The 11,812-nt window shown below is 35.9% G+C and overlaps 1 protein-coding gene across 3 annotated transcripts in view; it reads right to left on the bottom strand.

Annotated features, from left to right (window-relative positions):
- arid3c (AT rich interactive domain 3C (BRIGHT-like)) overlaps positions 1-11,812 on the bottom strand; it is a 170,901-nt gene that overhangs the window by 109,533 nt on the left and 49,556 nt on the right. The window lies entirely within an intron of this gene.

Genomic DNA, 11,812 nt, shown 5'->3' with positions numbered 1-11,812 from the left:
CTTCAAAGAACCATGAAATCCCAGCTGATACAAAGTCATTATTTGACCTCACATCTGGTAATGGAAAACCACATGGAAAAATTCCTTGAATGCTTCTTAATCAGAAGACTACAGACTATGAGGCCGAACCTGTTGACTAAGCAAATGACCTTAAACAGAGAACAAAATGTATCTGTCTGTATACAAACACACTACAGCTCAAAATGTCAATATTTAGTTAACACATGCAATGAAACTGCTTTTTTCCTTTTTCATATCTTATGTTCTCCTAGTCTAACACAAGCGAAGCAGATCTATTTTTAGCACACATTGATGGAATGCATTTTTCATTTTGTTTTTTGTTTTTTCACATATGCAAAGGGTTCCTTAAATCTAGTGTACAAGTTTTTTCAAGGGAAATCCATTATTCAGTGCCTCTGCCATTACAGCTGCTGTAGTATGATACTTAAATATCAGTAAGTGTGTGTCTGCGCAGGAAAGTGAATGACCATTTGTAGTGATTCGTGAAAATTCAGGGAGATAAAAGTTGTCCTTTAACATTAACATTTATCACAATGGCGCAGTTGCTTATCTGGTAAAGGATATTGGTACAGGTTTTTCCCGTATGATTTTTTTTAGCCAATCACGAGCAACAAAATGAGTCACTAGTAAACCTATGATATAATAACATATTTGCAATTTATATGTTGCTTTGCTTGAAAAAACAATTATTTTGTCACAAAAACGTGTCTACTTTTGAATGGAGAAAGATGCCTTTTGCAGACGAATGGTGTAGTTACAGCATTTGCCAGCAGAGGCTAACTGGACTGTGCTAACCAGACAAACCTTGACCCTTCTGTGAAATCTAACATTCTTTTTGACATCTGAAGATATGGTTGTGGTTAAATATGGCATAAAAGCCATATATTATTACTTTTAGTATGTATATAAAACCTGACATAGTTGTAAGTGGCTGTTATAATAGTTTATGATCTGAAGTGATACCCACTCTTACTGTTGTTTAATATCCCATACGCAATCCATGGCCAGAATAAACATTTTTCATTCCTTAAAATTTATTGCTTTCTCTTGTGAAATCTTAACAGTCCTTTGTGAAATAACACTGACGAAGCTTGAACAAAACCGTCTGTAAATGAATGCAGCAAAATATTTATTTACTGTTAAAAAAAGCCCATTCATTTCAACCAGTTTGAACTATAAAGATCCATGCTAAGATCATTCATTAGAAACTTGCAGGGAAAAATACAGACTGAGAAAGTGAACAATTCATACACTAGGGTTAAAAGTCAATTTTAGATCCTTAAGTTCTGTGAAGAAGTTTAAGAAGATACCGGATGCCACTTTTAAACTGCATGTTATTTTCAGAAAACCTGTTTTATTGTAGATCTTAATGTGCACTAAAAAAAAATCTATGAAAACATGCACTAAAGTTATTGGCGCCAAATCAATTTAACATTTATTTTAAATACATTCTTTCTAAATAAACTGACAGCAAGTTTTATACTGAACAACAACAGCATTTTATATTCCTAAAAAAATCTCATTTTCACTGAAGAATTAAAATGCATATGAATATAAGCATAATATCTTTCAGCATATACTGTAATACTAGAATTATTTTTAGTCCATTTTTTTTGCATCATAACTCTTAAAAATGTTTAAACAAGCTTTTAAGCAGATTTAATAAATAAATAAATAAATAAATAAGTTATGTAAGTACTGATCTTGCATTCCTTCTCTACTGCACATAAAAACTCTGAGTCTAACATCCATAGACATAGCCTCCAAAATTCAGATTAGTAGTCAATCAATTTAGTTTTTACCTTTGGATGACAATTTGATTACCATAAATATCTTAATGCAAGATTCGCAGGTAATCGCGTCCACAGATTTCAGAAGAACGGCTGTAATGAAGGGTTTTAACCCCATTAAGTTAAATCTATATAAATTATATTATTGAAATTGTAACAGTCTGTTATGATTTCAAGTATATAATTTATAATGTGAAATGCTTTATAAAACCCATTACATAACATTTTATCAGAGTACCAAACTTCAGCACTCAACGGAATGCTCTTCCTTATTGCACAATTGCATGTGATGTTGGATAAATATTATTATCCAGGCGGGATGTTGTGAGGGATGCTTTCATTAAATTTACTCAGTGGCCAGATTAGCATCTGTGCTGTTACAAACAATACAGCTCTCTGAAACAGCCTCAGTATCAACACTGCCCATTGCTCTTCCAGTCCTCTCAGACTGCTTATGACCCCTGTGGCCTTAATATGTCCTCGCAGAGACGTCAGAGTTTCCTTATCAGTTGTGATTCTTTGTCCCAGAGCCCCCTGTTTGAAATTCATACACATTTAAGTCTTGAAGCAATTTCAGTCTTCCTTCCTCCTTGATGCAGGGTTTCCTTTTTCATCAGTCTTGTTCAGCTCTGATCAATTTCACTTTCCTGCTACTCGGCAGTGCAGCGCAGAGGAACAAGCCACTGACTTCTCACAATGAACTTCTAAGGTCTGTCACAGTCTTCTTGAATGTTTTGACTGATGTTAAAAATCATTTGCAATCAAATCCTCTGTGGTTAATCTATTAATCATCTGCAAACAGTCTGTCTAAAATAATCAAATCTAAATGTGCTCTTTGTTCAACATCAAAAAGAAAATATCCACATTTCATAACATTAGATTAGGTTAGAGAAGTCAAGCTAGCCACTATAGTAGCTGCTTGCAGCAAAGCATAAAGGATTATGTAATGCAAGCATTTAAATACTGCTTGCTGTCCTGTTTCCATAGCAATAGAGACAGTTGAACAGTCCAGCAATCCGTCTCAGCCTATTTTATTTTCTTATCAGAATGAACTGATCTGATGGAGTGGAGTTAAAAGAGAAATGCAATCTCAGTCTAAGAAACCAGAACCAATACTTCAAACATTTCTGTGACTAAAAACAGCACTGACGATGTGAGGACATGATATAATCTATGAAAGAATATCTGGACCAACTGATAACAGTGTCAGGTGAGCAACAACAAATCAATGGGATTGTTTTTCGCTTTCCTTTCTTTTAAATACAGTAATATATTAATTCAGTACATATATGCTTGTAACACTTTCATACTAAAGTCATTTAAAATAAAGTAAACAAATTATGTCAAATATCAAAGTATCAGTGCAGGTATAGGCCTAGCTGAGAATACACAAAGCTAAAAGAGTATGTGAGATGAATGAAGGAAAGACTATATCTTTAAGACTACTTTTTGGGGGGTATCTTTATGTACAATGTAAAAAAAAAAAAAAAAAAAAAATTAATCCACAATAAAATTGGCAGCTGTGGTTGCCAGAATAAATCTATAAAAATACAGTAAAAATATTTACAAAACAACCTGTAAATTTGCATATTTGCAGATATTGCAAAATGTAATTTAAAATTTTTGTCAATTTTAAATGACATTTTAAACCAGTAAATCCAACAGCTCTTTTCTTCTGAATTAGCAAGGTCACGCTGCTAAAAAAAAAAAAGAAAAAAAAAGAAAAAATTAAGAATTTTCAATTTTGATTTCATGGTGACTTTAAATTGGACATTATGATGTTATAAATAAAATAAGCCAATAGGTAGTGACAAGTGACAAGTGAGTTATTGAATCATTCACTGGGCCGATTCGTTGACAAACACTCATTCAGTCAGGAATGAAGCAAGTGACTGCTTTTAGGAATAAAGGCAGGAACACACCAAGCTGATGCCGATGAACTAGTGCCAACGAAAGCAGACTGCGGGGTTGGCTCACGTCGGCAGCATCTGGGTCCAAAGTTGGCCTGACACACCAAACCGACGCTCGACAGCCGACGGCCAAGTAGCACATCCGTTTTGCGCCTGCGTAAGATGAAATGCCTTTCCATACCAGCAGGTGGCAGTAGCTGAACACCCAATCAGAATGATCAGATGGCCTGACTGACCGACGAGCTCCGACACTGATTCAACATGTCGAATCGGCCGAAAAAAAGCCGGTGAGAACCAACTTCAGCCGACAGTGTGGAACACACTGAGAAAACTTAGTCAGCCGACAAACAAAAACTGCCCAACGGCCGACCGTCGGCTTGGTGTGTTCCTGCCTTAAGTCATGGAAATCATTCACTCAAACAATTTGTTATAAATCACTGATTCAATCAGTAACACAAACACTGTGTGTTGCTCAAAGATTGTTGGTTCTATTGTTATTCTGTTGTTTGAAACAATTTTTGTATAAAAAAACTTTCTTACTCAGTATTTATTTCTTTATTGAACATCTGCGTAAAAGTTTCTTATAAGATTATTTAAGGATAAGAACAAACAACAATGTGCCAGTCTGTGTCTGAACATGGGTATGGTTTTGTAAAAATGTGCAGACAGCAGTATGATGGTTTACTTTATTAACCGCTTAATTCACAGTTTGTTTAATTTTTTATTTTTTTTTCCCCAGCCTGGACCTTACTTGACAAAGAATGAAATTATAAAAACTGAAGCTCCTATTACACAAGCAAAGGAAACGTTTTTACTTGAATTTGGCCTGCGTCCAAAAGATCTGGATGCGCGTCAAACCACGATGGTTCTCAGCTGTGTTTCCGTCTTCCATTCCCTCTAGGTACTCCCAGCACAGATTTCAGTAACTGGATAGACTTTGAGAAATACAGGCCACACGAGACGTGTTTGTAGTTTTAAGAATTAGCCCTGTAAGGTTATGGGCAAGAAACAGGAGCATATAGTCATCAGGCTCAAAAAAGATCCTGAATCCATGTAGTACATTTTTTGTAGGTAGGGCACATCGCAGCTATTTAACCATGTGCAATGTGTCTAGTCTCTTGAAATACAAATGAAACTGTGATAATATATGACCATTGTCTATTTTAGTAAAGTCAGAGGGTTATTATTTTGTGATGGCTGAGCATGTAAACAGTTTGAATAATCTACCATTTAAGACTTATCTTATTCTTATGCAACATTTACACATGGCCTACATTTCTTCCGACATACATCAATGCACAATATGGATGCATTGACAGCATCTAAAACATAAGTGTTTAGGTATGCATAGCCTTAAAAATATAAAAATCTTTAAGAATCATTAATATTACATTTATATGATTAAGTCACATTTTACTAATATAGTCAAAATATTTCGTGAAAATGTTATGTCAAATTAGGTGAATGTGCTGCTGAAAACGCAATGGCATCAAACATATTTAATTAATGTCATTGATTAAACTTCATAAAATTAACCTATTAATTCCATAATTCAAAATTCTACGACCAAAAAGGATTTATAAACATTTCTACGTCTCTAAAGTAATTCATACATCATGTGTTCAGATGCTGTCAAAATGTTAATAATATAGCTATGTTTCCACAAAAATGTATGTGTACTAGAATCAAACTTTACTTATGAATAAATACATAGTTCAGTCATAAAACTCTAGATGGCGCAGGCTGATGGGTCCTTAACACAAGCAGATGATAATTACAGCATTAACTTGGCACAAGCTGATTGGTTCATGTCACTTCTGCAGGCAATGCAGAACACACATTTAAATAGCTGGTTGGTTACATCCACTATAGCAGTTTGCAGCACGCTTCAGAGTTCCTCTAAAACCCTCCTCCTTCCCCAGCTCCACCTGTATAGATCTGCTATGGGTTATTGATATATGCTATTTGTGCAGCAGCACTATGTCTTACTTGCAGCAGTGTATTGGCGTATGTATTGGCAGTAAGTTCCTGTACTTGCTCTGCAGCAGCAGCAGTAGTCACCAGCAGCAATAATCTACAACAACAGCAATAATCTACAGCAGCAGCAATTCAGCAGCAGCGTAGCAGATCTATTATGCCAAAACCAAATACATTAACATTGTCATATCCATTACCATGCTAAAAATCTACTGAAAATTGTCATGATTGAACTATGATTACTATTAAGATCATGTTCACTGTTTGGGATTGTTTTAATATTAAGATTTTGTTTTCTTGGTGTAAACTAACTTAAATTGTGGTCCATTTTGTCATTTATAGGGCAAATCAACAATCTATTATGGATTCCCTAAGTTAGGGCTGCACAATTAAGAATTTCTAATTGTGATTACAATTATGGATGCTGCAATTACATAATCGTTCAAAGGTGCAATTACAAAAAAAAGTCCACTTACATTATACTGCGTACTTAAGATGTATTTTTTTCTTTCTATAGGTTATCTTATGTTTTGTTTTTTTTCAATTGTTTTATTTTAATTTTAGTATAACATTATAATTCATGGATATATTTACTTTGTTTATTTAAAGAAGAAACCAAGCCAATGTATAGTTGATATTTGAGGCTTATTGCTATAAAAGCAATAAAAGTTTTTCAGGATGGGTGTTTTCAGCTTGTTTATTTTTTATATAAAAATATGGCATGCGGTTGCTTCAAACAATGGTATAAAGCTATTCAAAATATCATTCAATGTAAATTGTGATAATCGTAATTCATAACCACAATTACAATTTCAGGAGAATAATCAACAATTATTTTTGTCTTAATCGTGCAGCCCTAAGTCAGATGATGTATCGACATGTCCTGTCCTGATGACATTATTCATTTGTAACACTGCAACTACTGATCTTCTTTCATGTCATCTGTTAATGTAATGGATTTGTGGATAGAATTATCATAATAAAGTCATAAAGCCATACATCTAAGCCTAAATCTTCAGGTGATGATCAGGGCTGCATTTCCCAAAAGCATTGTGAGCCAAGTTGACTGTAGAAACCATTGGTGGCAATAGTTCTACGATTTACGATGCTTTTGGGCAGGGACATGCACAGGGGGGTTGCTCAGGTTGCCCGGGCAACTGCCCATATGCCCTTCTCGACTCACGTTGCCCTTCCGAGGTGGGAAAAAATAAATAAAAATATCGTACAATGGATGCAGAATTTCACGTAGGCCTAGATTAAAAAAAAATAAAAAATCGCAAAGCCTCGTTCACTTCCATATTCGGGCACCAGTCCGAAAGTGATAGTCAGTAGGGGAAGGGCAAACTCTGTTTATGTGGCTGCAGCGCTGCACGCGACCGGCACCTGAGCTGAGCCTGCATGAGCGGCACTAGAAGGAGATTGTCGGGTGAGACGACTTAACGTTGTCGGAAAGGTGAGTAAGGTTATAATCTTTAACGAAAACGAACGAAAAAAACGAAAACTAGGTGGGAAAAAACATCGTCGTTAACTGAAATAAAAATAAAAAAGAGGCATTACAAAAAAAAAAAAAAAACGATAACTAACCAAAACTGTAATGTGTGTTTGGCAAAACTAACTAAAATAAAATAAAATTATAAAATTACCAAAACTGTAATGTGTGTTTGGCAAAACTAACTAAAATAAAATAAAATTATAGATTAAATGTCCTTAGTTTTCGTCTTTGTCAATGTCTTTCATAGAGCAAATAACGTTCAGCTGCATTTCATTTCCCTGCGTCTCACGCGTCTCTCTCGCGCGCGCACAGCCCCTCCCCTCCGTGCACACCGCGCGCGCCTCCATGAGAACGAGTGTTGGAAGCAAGTTCGCGAAAGGTTGGTATCTCGTGAAAACCTTTACACAAACACACATTAAAAAGTGGTATAAAAATATTTTTAATTCTGAATATAATTTTGTCAGTGTGTTAATGTCGACCCGAGAAGTGATTGCTACTTTAGAAAGTTAACCAGACGCAAGTTTGAGGTAAAATGCACTTGGGTTGTCGATGTCAAAACACTATTTAAGCTGTGATTCAAGTAAGGAATAATTGACGACGGGCCGTTGAATTATTAGAAAAATAATGCACACCTGAAGTGGTGATTCGGTCACGACTCGAAGCGGAGTCAATTATTCCGCTTATACCACGGTTACCACACCTCAAAACATCGATCCGATGATATATTTAAAGGGATTCGTTCAGTTTTTGTACTTGATAGGACTATTTCTTCCGCATCTCATGTTATTCTCAGTCCTTCATATAGCCCGTGATTTTTTGTGGGGGGGGGGGGGGGGGGGGGGGGGGGGGTTGCCCTTTTTTTTAGGTCAGAGCAACTGCCCCTCAAAATTCCTGTGCACGTCCCTGCTTTTGGGAAACGCGGCCCAAGTTTGTGGACATGTTGCTGGGCAATGAATTTAGACAAAGGGCAACTAATTTGAGCAGTACGGTGTCTGTAATCATAGTTTCTGTTGGACAGGCTATTGTTTTGTGTCTCAAACTGCTGCTTATCTCCATTACAGATGCTCCAATAAGCCCTGTTTAAAATCAGCATATATACAGGCTCAGGTCTTTCAGTTTGCCTAAACATAAGCAGCAAGGCCTCAATGAAATAGTTAACATTATTTAAGCATTCCAAGCACACGTATAAAAAATAGCTCTTGATCTGAAGTTAATAGACAAAAGAATACAGCTCAACTCATTCAGCAAACTGCATGGGCATGTTTTCATTTTTAAAACACAAAAATTCAGATGGCTTATTTTCTTATGGAAAGGACTTCAGACGAGGAAAAGAAAACATGAGAATTATATTCATAGCAATGTAATTCAATTTATGCACAAATGTTCCATAGAGAGTCATGCAATTCGTGTCTCTGTACTCAGCTTGGGCTGTTTTCAAGCTTTGAAATGTTCTTTTAAAACATGATCTTAATTCAGAGCAACCAGCACGCCACACCATCAGACATCTTGTGGGTACAGCAACTCCGATGTCAAACTCCATTTGCTTCAGATCATTTGAGATTTTCATTGAGGAGTGCTCCCTTGCTCCCCTAAAATACTTGAGAGTGAAGCCTGGGGGAAAAAGACCAAGCTTTAACATCTAAAGCAAATAACATCTGACTTTAAAACAGCATTATGGGATGAAAATCCACAAAGTACTCAGACTTTAAGAATGTGTCTGATCCACCCTGTTTTATTGCCAGGCTGTGCTTTTTTGTAGATTGAAGTTCTGGAAGGTTTACCTGACACATTCCCACGATGGCCGTGGTTTGGATTTTATTAAAAGTGCATGGGAACCACCTAGGAGTGGTCAAGATGTTTCAATTAAATTACATCCATACCCTTCTTTGTCCCCAATTATTAATATTTATAGCAGGGGTAAGTGGAAGCACAACACTGGCGCAGCCTTAATTGCACACAATCCCATGTAAATGAAATGAAGTGTCACTGCCACTTTTGTGCTTGGTCTTTCTTAGAAGTTTGTGATTTATGTCTTTTCAGATCAGTCTGTGCACTTTAATTCAAATTTTTTGGTTATATGACATTTCAGACTACATGCAATTTCCCAGAGTCCTCTCTGAGTATCTCTTCAAAACCATTGCTTTTTTAATGAGGAATTTACAGAAACATAATGCCTTCTAACTAGTGATTGTCACATGGACTACATGTGACCAGATACTATAAGTCTCTAACTGATTAAGTCTTCCTGTTTCATGGATTATGTCCAAACACACTGAAACAGACTCACTGCATAAGTGGCTTTCCATTCAAAATACTCTAAGAGCAAGACTTGATTAGCACCACAGTGTTTTTCACGGTAAATGCAGTGTGTCGAGATACACGCAAAGAGTATGCAAAGCCTTTTAAAGTTAAAAACTTTAAAGTTTTTTACTGTGCTTCCCCTCTATACTTTGAATGTATTATTTCAATTTATACTGTGGGGCTGTTGAATGCTTGAATTTGATTGGTTGACAAACATTCTAAGGCGTGCAATTATTTTCAGGGAAACGCACGGCTAAAGTAGTTTCAGGCCTTGACCATATACATGTCCACATCACTTCGCCAAATGATTTCAGTTATTTCAAAGGTCCTTGCAGCCTACAACAGCAAAAGAACTAAAACCACAATGACACTGACCAAGCAAATAAATATAGTAAACAATAGTATAAAAACAACAAATTATTTCCATGTTTTTTTGCCACAAAATTGCATTTTATTATGTACGGAAAGCACATAGTCTATTTCTTCCGTTCTCTCCCAATCAAATGCACACACACAGTTCACACAAACTTACAGAAACGTGTTTTCAGTGCTGCTCCGACTATTTTATCAGTAAAATAGTTAAGGAACTTAAAAGCTACATGACATTTCTCACTAGAAAGGTCATCTTGAAACAGATAAACTTATAGTTTCACTATTATTAGAGACACTGCTGCGGAAAACTGTTGAGACATGCACAGACTCAGGTAATTCACACATGCTTAATCTCTCTCTCTCTCTCTCTCTCTCTCTCTCTAATAACAGCATTAATAACTGCATTAGTCTGCTATCAATGGCTCAAGACTCCATTACTAACTCTAAAATGATGTTTTGGAATTAGCAACGGAGGCATGGGATGAGATGCGTAAGAAAGAGTCCTACAACACAAGAGCGTTTTTAGGACAAAAACCTGACAAATGTATTGAAATACAACATCTGAACAATGTCTTGAGGTGTGTAAGTGGATTAATTGACTCTGGTCCATTGAATTATTAGATAATAATGCATATTATTTTCGAATATTTCAATAATAAGTCCACAGACTGGGAATTATGCATTTCTTTGACAACACTATCAGCTCGTAAATGAATCTGCAGCGGTAATGTAGTACAGGTAGGAGCTCTCCGAAAATTCCCATCTTACAAGCTGTAATTACAAGCTCTAAGGCGACGTAAATGCTTTTTACAAGTTGAAACCTCGTTTTAAAATAATTACAACATGGCGTGAATGCTAGGCTTGTTGCAATAATCAATATATATAGACTTATCGCGCAATATATGTACATGACCTCAATAATTTTTGGTGACGCGATATATCGCCCATTATGTTTACATGATAATGAATGTCTCCAACATTTTGCCAATCATGCTGTCATCTGCAGTTCCTACACAGAGCAGTCATCGACAGGTATTTGAGGCGTTATAGTGTTTTCCTGACAACTACAGACAGTTTGGAAGAACAAGTCCGAATGCTCTCGATTTCAAAGCCGCAGTCCACTGTTCCAGTGCAAATATAAATGTCTTTGTTCATACAGACATCTGATTGCTAAGTAGGGTTTGTGTTTTCAGTAATAGTGCACCCTTGCTTTACTGAGAAAAGAAGGTCAGGGAAAAATCTGTAAATGGAAAATCTCCATAGTGCCTTTTGTGCATTTGTAATTTTTTTGCTTGTTACTTTGCACTTTTTTAGAAAATATTTAGTTTTTTATTTAGGATATTATATTTTTTGATCCTTCATTTCCATGATCTAAAGAATTAAATGGTTGTTGTCATTTGAAAGTGTGTAGGCCTCCTTGCATTATTATGATTATATATTCAGTGGCATAAAATGGTCTTAAAATGACAATGATATCGTTTATCATTATTTCTGGAACAATATATCACACAACAAAAAGTAATTATCGTGGCAGGCCTAGTGAACGCACCTATTTACAAAACACACTCAAAGCAGATGACCAATCACAACACACTGGTCTAGCCAACCAATCAGAGCACTTTTTGGAAGGTGGGGCTTCATAGAGACAGGAACTAAACAGAGCATTAATGACAGAAATATGTGAAAAATGTTTTTTGAAAGTTCAAGCATGAAACATTTTCTAGTAGACCCCAAAACAAAATCAAGACTTTGTAAAAGGGCATAATATGGCATCTTTAAAATACTTTTTGAGTGTGGGACAACTTCATGTATACAGTAGTGTTCATAGGCCACACGTGTTTATTAACATCATTTAATCACCAATTTCAAAACAAAATGGTTTTTCAGATTGTGGATAAAGTACAAAAATCAGCAACGGCCACTTCCTTTTTAATCACCAAACTGAAACA

The sequence above is a fragment of the Megalobrama amblycephala genome, linkage group LG4 (assembly GCF_018812025.1).
Source record: "Megalobrama amblycephala isolate DHTTF-2021 linkage group LG4, ASM1881202v1, whole genome shotgun sequence".
In the NCBI taxonomy this organism is placed as follows: Eukaryota; Metazoa; Chordata; class Actinopteri; order Cypriniformes; family Xenocyprididae; genus Megalobrama; species Megalobrama amblycephala.
Note: the sequence above shows the minus strand (reverse complement) of the source record. Positions and strands in the feature narration are given on the sequence as shown.